This window comes from Tupaia chinensis, unplaced genomic scaffold (genome assembly GCF_000334495.1).
Source record: "Tupaia chinensis unplaced genomic scaffold, TupChi_1.0 Scaffold000690_1, whole genome shotgun sequence".
NCBI lineage: Eukaryota > Metazoa > Chordata > Mammalia > Scandentia > Tupaiidae > Tupaia > Tupaia belangeri.
In genome coordinates this window covers 374,160-387,002 of record NW_006160213.1, presented here as the reverse complement: position 1 = coordinate 387,002, position 12,843 = coordinate 374,160, and the positions used below count along the sequence as shown (strand labels likewise).

General features: G+C 39.7%; 1 long non-coding RNA gene across 2 annotated transcripts in view; it reads right to left on the bottom strand.

The window, feature by feature from the left end:
* Window positions 1-12,843, bottom strand: part of LOC102489429 (uncharacterized) — a 20,717-nt gene that overhangs the window by 7,248 nt on the left and 626 nt on the right. For both annotated transcript variants that reach the window (XR_001371301.1, XR_001371302.1), the window contains exon 2: window positions 12,627-12,700. This is a non-coding gene — a long non-coding RNA (uncharacterized LOC102489429). The remainder of the gene's footprint in view (window positions 1-12,626; window positions 12,701-12,843) is intronic.

The window sequence follows — 12,843 nt, the reverse complement described above, 5'->3', positions numbered from 1 at the left end:
TGGCGGTGAAGGAAAGGCTTTCTTCCCGCGGCCCCCCTGCCCGGAGGCCGGTGCAGGAGGCGGAGAGCCGGCCTCTGCGGACGCTCCGGGCCCGGGCGGCGCTTTCGCAGCGGCCGCGGGCCTGGGGGCACCCACCGGGCTCTCTTCGAGGTAGATTGTCAAGAATGGGCTGTCTCCACGTTTTTCTCCCGGGCGTATAAAAGAAGATGGAAACTCGGAGTCTCTCTACCACTGCCCTGCCTGAATTGATTCTGAAACTCTTCAGCCTGCCCTTGGAAGGAAGCACTACTGTTTCTCTTTCAACCTCTCGCCCTCACTGTCCCCGGAGTCGCCCTCACCCCTAGCTTTATCCCACACTTTACCAACCATCTCAGGAGTCTCGTATGCAGTCCACAGAACACCAACTGGCGCTAAGAGTCACTCCACTCGTTCTCAGCATTAGATAACTTAGAATACAAGTTAAAATCGTTAAAATGCACCATTCTGTTTGTTCCCAAAGGCGTGGGAGGATAAGTGTTTGGACTTGGCACTGACCGTCAGTAGCTCTTTACAGCATGATTTATAAAATCACCTTTAAGCTCTCCTCAACTTACTCATCATTGAGAAGTCAGTTCTGATAGCTTGCAAGATGGATTTTCACGTTCAGCTTACAACTTCTCATCCCGTCTCTTCGAATGTCCAAAGATGGAACAGAAACTCTACATTAATTTCCAAAGGTCTAATGACCCAGAGGATCCGCAACTCAACTTGCACTGCGCGCCCCCTATCATCCTGGGAATGAGAAGAAACCCTGGCATCAATGACCGTAACTGAGGACCCTGACAACTTCTGACTGTTGGTAGGGGTTGGGGGATGTGGAGGAAAGAAATGGAAAGGGAAAAGGAAAAAAAAAAAAAAAAACCATTTGTGTTCATTTACACATTTCCTGTGCAGAACAAAAAAGTCCCACCATCAGCAAAAGAAGTCTCTTCCTCCGAAATAGCAGCCAAAGAGGGAAAATTAGAATATGCATAAATTCTTCCATTTTCATTCGCACAGAGCGCGATTTCCGGCAGATTTGTATTTAAACTGCTCGATTATTCCCAATTTCTGAACAGTATTTTACTTAATATCGGCCCCAAACTCACCTGAAGAGTATTACCTTCCTCCCACTACCGTTTTCCCTATTCTTCAACTGCCAATAAGAACTTCATTGATAAGACTGTAACTTAAATTTTCCTGTCCATTATTTTAAAACTGGGCTGATGCATTGGACCACATTTTAATGCAAGCTGGCTGCTGTCTGTGAAGCGGTGACTAGAAATGAGAGCCTGGTGGAAAGGGGATGTGTTTTTGAAATGTGTACCTAAACGAGAATAAACATGATAGAACCAATAGACTTTTGCGGATCCTCTTATGTCATAGAAACCTCTCCTATTCTACCCAGGTCCCATACTTTCACCATTAGGGATAGCTAAGATGTTTGGACATATCCACCCTCCAAAAGCTTTCCTTCCTCCCTCAGCGTCCCTTTTTAAGGAGCATGAAAGACAATTGTACAACCCTCTTCAGAGGAATATTACTCTTCATAAATATTCAGACTTACAGCATTAAATCCCCCTACAGTCCATTACTGAAATATTTAGCTTTGCCACTGTGCAACAGATCTGGCTGCCTTGAGAAAATCTTATTTGGAAAAAAATGTGATCATCATTTGAAACCATACCTTTTCTGAAATCCTGTCTCTATTTGGGTTTACGCTCTTGATTTTGAAACTATGTGTTTCTTTTATTAGTGGAATGTAAATGTTTAAAGAATGAAATCACTACATTGTGGCTTATTGAAAGGTTGTAGATCTCAATTCCACTCATCCCTAAATTCCTCACTCTTACACACTCCAGACAGAAAGAAAACTGTATTTTCTTCATAATACAATTAAAGCAGAATGTATGATTCTGACTTTGCTTCATTATGTACAGATCATGAGTAAACACCTATTACTGGTGGTCAAAAAGTTAGAAATGTCATTTTTTAATCTTTACTTTCTATTGTTTTAAAGGCACACATTTGAACTATATGTAGCATGGTGTATATAATGTATGCATAAGCATCTAGATATCTCGTTTACACTGGCTAAAGATGCATTAAGATATTGGGATATAGAAACATTAATTTTTTTAATGGGTGAAGAGATGCATGACTGTTAACAACTATGTGAAATAGCTGTGGTCATTTTTTTTCTTTTATTTCTGCCAGATATCCCCACTACAAAAAATATCAAGCTTTGTTTTAGTTATGCATCTTTTTATTGGCTTGAAGATTCTGTTATATACAAAAGTAACCAAAGTTTTGGAAAATAAATTCTCAGAAGCCCTATTTCTAGACTCTGCATGTGACAGAATTGAGGATGACTTTTACAGGCAATGCTGATTTTAAAAATGTTGCTTATTAAAATAAATTGTAGTTTATCTCAATCAAAAGAACAAGTCAAACAAGGAACAATCACAATAACAGAATATTTTCCTTAAAGTATTATTTTAACTAGAATTAAGTGTCATGTGGAAAGGTCTAGTTTGATTTCCGTTTGCAGAACCATACTTCCAAAAGGGTTAGAATAAATTTAGTAGTTACTAAGAGTGCATGGAGAAGCCCGGTGAGCCACTGAAGAGTAGATGGATATACAGTTGCACCCAGAGCTGCCTTTCTCCCGTGGCAGCCTTAGAAAGGCAAGATGGGACTAAACATCACCTCAGTATATTTATCCTCAGAAAATAAATCTCGTTCTTTGCTGATCTTTCATGAAATGATATTCTCATGAACTGCATTTTTTTCATACTTTTTATAAATGAAAAGACTAGAAAGAAACAAAAAGGATTGTTTAGCCTCCCTGCCGTGAAAGGTGAAGAGATAGATGCATAATACTACAGCAGGGAAGTTGTGTTCTATTTTTTAAAAAATCTCCCTGTTTTCCTTCAGCTACTGTTTGGTTTTGTATTATAGATTGTGTGTATAGGTGACTTTGAAGACAATAGCTCTAAAAAAAAAAAAGTTTTCCAGAGGACAAAACTGCTATTGATATTTATGCCTTTCTTTCTGTAATTTCTTTTTAAAACAAGATTGGCAGATCTTACATTCTCATACATTTCTGGGGCTACATTTATTTGCAAGAAAACAGAACAAAGCAAAAACATGCAGTCATTACTCTTCCTTGATCCCAAACCGTCCCTCTTCCCTAGTTATGGTCTTTCTCCACTTGATCTTAGCTGCTAGGCTGCCAAAGAATTTCAGTCTCAGTCTTTGCTCTCCTCTCCCATAACTGCCCTTCCTCTCCTGACCAACTTTCCTTTCACCCTCACAAATGAAGTCAATTATCAAACAACAGCATTAACCTCAATATTTGCTTGATAAATATTGAGTCTATTTCCCTCTCCACTCACTCTTTTTATTTTTATTCATTTCCTTTTGGGGGTTGGATAGCATAGGAACCTAGAGACTCAGGAGATGGAGAGAATATTGTGCTGGGAGGAAAGTTGGATTACTGCAGGTACAGACTTACTGGCAGATTCTTTCCAGCCTATTCCCACAAGCTGTTCTCTCACCTAGAATAATAAACCTTGTCAGGTTTACAATTCACAAAAGCACCTCTCCCTCTTTCTGAAGAATTTGGTTTAGTTTTATTTGCTAGATCCCTACTAGTTACTAACTTCAATCTGCTCTCCTCTCTCCACTTCTACTCCCTCTTGTTTCATTTACATTATCCCCTTTATATTGCTAAATGAAACAAAAGAGTTCACCCTGGGGTTCCTAGTTTTTAATTTTTGTGTTTGGCACTATGACCTGGGTTCCTTAGGGTTAATCTTCTCTTTGGACTCACAGGCCTCTCAGTAAGTCTGCTCTTCTCAAACTTCTACCTTTCTGAACATAATTCCAAAGTATGCCAAACTGTCCATTCACCAGTAGAGCCAAGGCATCCAATTCTTCTACACTAGGAATCTCTTCCCATGTGTAGTTCTACTCCCTGTTTCCTTCCCAACCTGGAGTGACTTGGGAATGGCATCTTCAGGGTGACATGTCTCTAGCAATGTAAGGGAGTGGACATGAAAGTCTCAGTGCAAGTAAAAAGGCCTTCTATATTAAGTCTCCTTCAGAACACTTGAATTGAGTTGGGAGGGATCATCCCTCTGACCAGTGAAACAACTCAGAGGAATACCCAACTGCAGCCTTGAAACACACATTTGAGACTGAAATGAATTGTCTTCATTCTACCAGACCAGAGAAATTATCTACCTTTTTTGCTATTATTTGCATTGTTATTAACAGTTTTTGCTGCTGTTTTGCTGCAGTTTTTGTTATTTTAGTTTTGTTGTTGTTGCAGCTATTACACCATTCAACAGAAGTTTAGAAAGATTAGATTAATTAGTTTATTGGTAATTTAAAACTGAAAACTAGTAATTAAACCCAAAACTAAAAATGATCAGGAATGATTCATACCAATGTAGGATTTGAGAGAAAGAGAATCTGAATTTTGGATATAAAATTTGGCAGCTATGAAATAAATAGGACTTAGGAATTGAAAATATGATACACGAAATTTTCTTAGTCACTCAGCCACTTCCCCTCCCCCAAATTCAGATAAGATCATTCTATGATTTGCTGGGTAGAGAAAAAAAAATTCTATTTGTTTTTGTTGACAGAGAACAAAGATCCTGTGTATGTTCTTCATGTGATTTGCATTTCACATGGATTCTCTCAGCTCAGGACCATCTAAACACCTAAAATGACTCCTCACCAAGTTTGCCTGCTTTATCTCTGTGCTCTTGTTAAGCACTTTTCTGAAGAGGATGCATCATATAAGACAGGTATACAATTTCAGCCCTCTCAGACAGATTCTGTAGCATATAAATTCAATAATGCAATTCTCTCCACAAGCTCTCTGCTCTCTTTCAAATATAATTAATGTTTTGATAGCATAGTTCTTTAACTACATATATACACACAAAAACAGACGCACCCTCTAGCTTTGCTGTTTGTGCATCTAAAACAGAAGTGGATGCAGCTTTTTCAGTGACTCCGAAAATTCTCCAACTCAGTCAGCCCACAGAGAAGAAATCTCTTTAGATAATAACTGCACAGTCTGTTGTATGCCTGAAATATTTTTAAATAATTGAAAAATACAAGCCCCTAGTTTTTAATAGTAATTTTTGTCAAATTTCCTAGAAAATAAAAAAATATTCTGCATTTATTTCCTGATACAGACATTCACTAGGTAACAGTCAAAACCAACAAAAACATCATCCTGAACCCCTGTTTGTCTTTTCCAAGTTTTGAGGATGGAAACTGAATTTCAGTATTTTCCATTCTATCCATTTGGGACTAACTGACACAGATGTATGAAAACTAATGACCATAATAACAAAACTACAATGACTGCCATAAGAAATTGCTTACTCTGCTGAACATCTCAGCTGTAGTTTTAGATAAATTGATCCATCTAACTTCCTACCCATTATACAGAGAGACATATTCGTATGTGAAATATATAGTCAGAAAGACACACCAATAAGTAACAACAAAGTGGCCATAGGAGATAAGTTAGCAAATGTTGAACTATCATATTGAAAGTACTATACTCCTAACATTTTTCATTTCTGCAAATACAGTTTTAAGAGGACGAGTAACGTTATTCTAATAAAGGAAATATGTAATCTATAATCCTTAATTCATAGATGTCAACTTTAGTCTTCCTAGGTTGTTATTGAGTTGAAAAAGCTAGATATATTGAACTAATACACTGATTTCCAAGCAGCATGGCCATTTTGGTTTGTGAATATTTAGAAGGTGCTGGCAGGGGAAATCATTTTACAAATTTCTACTCTCCACAAACCTTTTAGAGGAGATGTGTAAATGATGTTTTAAAATATCTGGTGTGTAATATATAGAATTATAAGAGAAGATCAAACAATGAACAAGGAACGGAGCGTATGTGTCTGCTTTCAAGTAGATCTTTTTAGTGGATGGGAAAGTAACAGAAATATTTCCCCAGTGCAGTTGTGCAAAAAAGGAGGTGGGTGGGATTCGTGAAGATCACACTTATTGTCCTAGATGGTGGCCCATCAGGATCTCTTTCCCATCACTTTCCTTCAAACTTCTTTCCTGGAAAGCATAAATGTGGCACTATTTATCCTTCATCCTCTCACAGGCTAACAATACAAACAATAAATATCTTAAACTTTCAGTGAAAAAGGTCCTTATGGGTCTACATACTCACTCTCAGTACAGGACTACCAATACAGTTGGTTAGATACTGCTAACTTGACATTTGCCTCTAGTGAGCTATAAACAAATATATAAGGGTAAAATTTTTACAATATTGATCACAAATGATCTGTGAGCTATAAAAAAGGAAATCCTCCCTCTCCCTTTTTGTATTTGTTCTGATTTCGTCCTCATTTTTCCTTTCTTTCAATTTGTCTTTTTTTTTTCTTGAGATAGACAGGACTAATTCTCTGATTCTCAAATGAGCTTTTGTTTGGCTCAGATTAATATTAAAGAAGATCACATACACGGTTGAAAAATATTGTTATTTTTCTTTAATGGGGAAAATTGGACTCCCGCGTGTCAGATCTGTGGATTTCCGAAAGGCAATGGAAATGGTACTGACATCACTTTGCACTTTAACAATCGGATTTGGTCAGGGTACAAGTTGTTTGTTTAACCCGACAGCTCGGTGCACCCCGTCGCACGCTTTGCACACTCATTAAAACGATTATTCACGACCTGTCGAGTGTTTTCGGGTTCATTCACAGGAAAGGCTTGGAGCGGAGGAGAGCAATTCAAGTCAACACTGTCCACTACCCCGATGCACGTGAGGACGAGCTGGTGTGTGCGTAAAAAGACGCAGGGAGGGGTGGGAGAGTGCGTCTTAGTTCTAAGTCCTGTTTATCCGATGCTCTGGAATCTGCCTCCACAGAATGTCATGAGTACTTGGTCCTTCCTACAAGGCTTATTTCACTATGTTAGCTTCAGAGCTTGGCACAGGACAAAAAAATAAAATAAAATAAAACAAATAAACACACTCAAAATGCTAACTTTTCTTCCTTTCAACTTTCTGCAAAACTTTAGGTCCTGGACACAGCTACCTTCTGCCTGCACCACTGGACTGAGGATCTTCAACTCTCACCGGGCGGACACTGAGCCTAAGCAGTATCAGGGAAATTCGCCAGGGTGAAGAGATTAATTCCTTTTCCATCTCCAAAGGTCTTTTCGAGCTCAAAAGGAATTTGGTTCGTTTTCCTCTGTTTATATTCCTTGCAAAGTCTGGGGACGGAGGGACAGCATAAAGGAAAAGACTAAAGCTATTAGCCGTATTTATTAGATGTATTCCAAATTATTAAACAAGGAAGGATTCACTCTCCAAACTGTGAGGGGAAAAAAATCTGTAAAATGATTAAATAGTCTTCTATAAATTAAGCTACTCCCCTGCACCCAATTTTCAAGTCACCTTTTAATATTTTGTAATGACAGGAATAGAGATACAAATATGAATTCTTCTCAATCTCCCACTATTGCCTTGTACGTATAAAAAAACACATTCTGTGGACTTTAGCTTTCCTGTTTGTTCAAATGAGGCCTGATAACTATCATTTATGTGAAGTATTAGTTCAAGAAAAATGCCTATCTTTGAAAAGATATAATTGCACACATACACTAAATAATAGAATACTTGAGTGTATATATCCATTTACTATATTTTCAGGAATTCCAGAATGACTTGTTTGATATATGTGCGTCTGCCATAATTTAGAGTTAAGAGATGTCTTTAAATAGACATCTAATTTTGATATTCAAATGATTGTTCCTTGATTTTTTTTTCATCAATGACCCTAGTAAACTCAATGGCCAGCTCATTGTTACTAGGGTAACCTAGTCATACCAGTGGAAAAAAGACAACAAGGTTTGTTCATTAGTCTCCTAGTATATCTGACATCATAAAATCATCTGTTGTCCTATTTTTTAAAAATGTACCAATACAATGTGTGAAGAAAAAAATGGAAGTTTTCAAACAACACGAAGTTTTAATTTAAAAAAAAAGAAAAGTTTCCTAATTGCTAAAAAGCAAGTATAAATAATTTTGTAAACTCTTTGGGTTGCCACAATTCACTATAGGTTTTACCTAAAATGGATCTGTCAAGTATTTCATTTCATATAAAAGCGCTTTCATTAAAAGCAACCTGCGATAATAATCAAGAGGCAGATGCTGGAATATGTAAGTAAATAACTGAAAACCTCTGCATAAATAAACACAAATCAATGTAGTAATAGTCAACACTATTGATGTGGGAATGATCGATTTTAGTCTTCCAACCTGCAATCAAAACCTGCAACGTACAATTAAAAGTATATTTTTCAACTCTACTAATACAACTACTACTGGAAAAATAAATAAATAAACACATAAGCAATCTCTACTGCGATTCTAGAAAAAAGACAACAAGGTTTGTTCATTAGTCTCCTAGTATATCTGACATCATAAAATCATCTGTTGTCCTATTTTTTAAAAATGTACCAATACAATGTGTGAAGAAAAAAATGGAAGTTTTCAAACAACACGAAGTTTTAATTTAAAAAAAAAAGAAAAGTTTCCTAATTGCTAAAAAGCAAGTATAAATAATTTTGTAAACTCTTTGGGTTGCCACAATTCACTATAGGTTTTACCTAAAATGGATCTGTCAAGTATTTCATTTCATATAAAAGCGCTTTCATTAAAAGCAACCTGCGATAATAATCAAGAGGCAGATGCTGGAATATGTAAGTAAATAACTGAAAACCTCTGCATAAATAAACACAAATCAATGTAGTAATAGTCAACACTATTGATGTGGGAATGATCGATTTTAGTCTTCCAACCTGCAATCAAAACCTGCAACGTACAATTAAAAGTATATTTTTCAACTCTACTAATACAACTACTACTGGAAAAATAAATAAATAAACACATAAGCAATCTCTACTGCGATTCTACCTGATTCTACTACATATTCTTTCCAGATTATTTTGACCAGGGTGGAAGAAGTACTCTATTTTTCCTTAGAAAGCTTTGCCAAACTTTAAAACTACATCATTAATTATAGAAATTATAAAATATCAAATAAAAAAATTACTACCTTATTCTTGCTCTGCATTTTTCAACCTTCATCCTAGCCTCTAATTACTCATTCAGCACATTTTTATAGGAAAACCGTACAATAGTACTCATTATTTTTAGGATTTGTTTCAACTACTGTAATACATTTAGTTTTAAAGAGTCTTTGAGTCTTTTGATATAATAAATGAAAAAGATGTCATTTCTTCAGTCTGCCAGGGAGCTCTCACAGCTATGCATGCAGATGCAAGCCATATGAAATAGGCAAGGGTGGAACTCATCTGCATTATTCTAAAATTGTTTCAAATAATGACCACAAGGCAAATGAGTGTCTGGTTCAAGTAAATAAATATATTTTGGATTTCTAGAAATTCATATATAAAACAATGTTCCCAATTTTGCTAAATGTTTAATTTTTTTTTTTAAAGAGCACTTTTCCCTGGAGGACAGGATTGGTTTTGATTAACAAGCAAGGATATATGATGAGTTTGAGCTACTTAGATTTTTGAAGAGTAATTAAAATACAGGTAACTTGTTTCTTCATTAATAAAAATTCTAATTTTCATTCACCCTTGAATCTAGGCTTCTCATGAACAAGCCTTTAAAATAATTATTTATTTATGACATTCAGCTACTTTGAAAACAGTTCTTTCTCCTACATAATATTGTGGGCACACAGATACCAGTTCTGATTATTTTTATAATATTGAACTGCAAGCTATTCTTCTTGACTCTTCTCTTTCCCATCCATGGCCAAGAATTCAGGGACAACCAAACCCAAAAGGAAAATATCATCAGTTATTGTTTAGGGTTAATTTAACAGATAATTTAACTTCAAACAACAATGATCAGGTCATTAAATTTCAGAGCAATGAGAAAATGAAAGAACTGAGCGACAACAGCTCCCTAAACCCATTACAGTTTTTAGTCTTCCTGCTCAATCAACAGAATATAAAAGGCCTGAGAGGGAAGGTATGTCTGCACCTTAAACGCATTGATTCTAACAATGAGACAATAGGAGATGAAGAGGGAATAAAACTGAAGAAGACAACTCCAATTCCGGGAGTGCTAACAGTGTAGGAAAATTCATCTAAAACCGAAAATGAATATCCAAACATATCAGGTAACTGAACGCTCCCTTTCATTCCGCCCTAATCTCGAAACGGTGCAAGGTGTTTTCTCCCTTGGCTTCTCCGAAAGGCCAAGGACGAGAGAGGATTATACAAGTCAGGCAACAGACCACGGAACAGCCTTGGGGCATTTTATCCTCCTTTCTTCCCATTCGCACAAACATAATTTTGAGGCTTACTTATTCTAATCTGAAATACTTTTTCTGATCACTTCACAATTTCCGCCTACTTCAAGTTCTGAGAGGACTGGGTGAGGCCAGCGTTGAAGCGTAGACACGAGGTCTGCGTGGAGGGGGCAAGGAAGAGTCCAGAAGGGACCAGTTCTCTTTGGCGTAGCCCTTTTCTTCCTGTGGCTGACACAATGCCCTGAGAACCTCCCACATAGATGGGGTGCTGTGCCCACCCAAACTCTGCCCTCCTTTCCCCCGTCCCGCGGCCGCCCTTAGCGATAAGGGAATTTTTCAAGGAAATTCCTAACCCGAAGCTACGTCTTTCCCTGTAGGACCCCTCTGCCTTGGACTACAGTTGGGCATAGAAGCAAAATGACGTGGAAAGGGAAAAGAGAAGTGGACTGGGAAGCGGAAAGGAGAAAAGATGTCTATTGACAGAGAAAACCGTTTTATCAACTAGCAGATAAGTGCGGAGGTCTGAAACCGCAGCGGATAAACAAAAAGAAACAACTTTCAGAGGGAAAAAGAGGAGGGAAAACACCGGAGACTAAGAAGAAAGGAAGAGGGGGGAAGCGCGCCCGCCGAGGTTCTCGAGTCAATTCTCCTGGCATCAGCTGTTCGCTACCCAGCTCCAAGCTCTGCTTGTCCTAGGCAAGAGCGCCCTCACGTTGCTGCTCCCTGCGCAGCGCGTCTTCACCCCCGGCGGGAATCTGGTCTGCAGGGTACCGGGAGCGCCTCTCCTCCCTGGCTACCGCGCCGCCCGAGCGGCCCCAGCTCTGCAGTCCGTGACTTCTCCACGTTAGTCCAAAATCCGAGACGAGGCCGACAGGTCACCGCCGGAAGACTTCAAGTCCAGCCGTCGTGCCCCTCTCCAACTTCACCCGGGAGCCTCAGAGGCGTCGCAAGGCTAATAGGATACCGTGACAAGGGCCCCGAATTCGCTTCGGGCGGAGCCGACCGGTGTCTGGCGCGCGCTTGCCGCCACTCTGGGACAGCCAGGCTCTCGAGCGCCCAGCGCCGTCTCCTAAGTGTGCATTAAGAATCAATTATTTGCCTGAGATTTCCGAAGCCGGGAACTGGGATATTCCCAGCAGGGACGAAGTCAAGCCCAGAACGGTGCTCATTTCCCCAGTCTTTCGAAGAGACGCAAGAAAAGCCTCCCACCCTCCTAAACCGCCGCCCTCGACCTGGAGCGGCCCTGCTGAATCCCGCAGGGACCCTCGCCGACCCAGGCCAAGGGTCTAGGGGAAAAGGGCCAGCCAGTTCTGGGGGAGATTGGCAAGACTGTAAAAATTGGGGGAGGAAGGGCATTTTTTAAATAGAAAGACTGGAAGGAAGGGAAAAGGAAGGAAGGACGGAAGAAAAGATGAAACTTTAGGGAGATGCAAGTTCTTGGCTTTGGAGCAGAGCTTTGTATCAGATGGGAAGCGCAAATGACCCCGAGTTCGAAAGTTTAAACAAAATCCCGTAGTTCTCGCCGCAGCCATGAGACTCAAGGAGCCATATCCCCATGAGCTGAATGATTTTACACGTTAGGACCTCTCTCTTCTCCATGTACACCGCCCCGCCGCGGGGGGGCCCGTGCTGAATCCCGCAGGGCCCCTCGCCGACCCAGGCCAAGGGTCTAGGGGAAAAGGGCCAGCCAGTTCTGGGGGAGATTGGCAAGACTGTAAAAATTGGGGGAGGAAGGGCATTTTTTAAATAGAAAGACTGGAAGGAAGGGAAAAGGAAGGAAGGACGGAAGAAAAGATGAAACTTTAGGGAGATGCAAGTTCTTGGCTTTGGAGCAGAGCTTTGTATCAGATGGGAAGCGCAAATGACCCCGAGTTCGAAAGTTTAAACAAAATCCCGTAGTTCTCGCCGCAGCCATGAGACTCAAGGAGCCATATCCCCATGAGCTGAATGATTTTACACGTTAGGACCTCTCTCTTCTCCATGTACACTTGTCTCGTTTTCTCTCCATCTCTTTTGCCACGTCTATAGCCTCTTTAACCTAGGGACCCGCCGTGATTTCCGTGAACACGTAAAAATCACGCCTCCTTTCAGCTACTTCTGTTGGTAAGCAGCGCGTCGCTAACAAACATTTTCCGAGAAAAGAGGAACATATAAGTTCAGCACCCCACAGTCGCGATTTAATAATCAAAAGCAGTCAACGGGACATACTTCCCACACCACCCTGTCCCCTCCGAAAACACTTTTACTTACCATTCTTGGGGGGAGAGCGCTCTCAGTCCTCCAGTCTTTTTCCTCGGCATCCTTCTGACACCCTCAAGCAGACTCTTGGGTGGAGGGAAAAAAAAAATAGAAATCGGGGGTAGAAAAGATACAAAAATAACCCCACAGCCTATATTTGCCAGCCCAAAGCTCCCTTGGCCTACATTCTCAGGACAGGTCCCTACAAACTGACCGCTAGAGTAGGGAA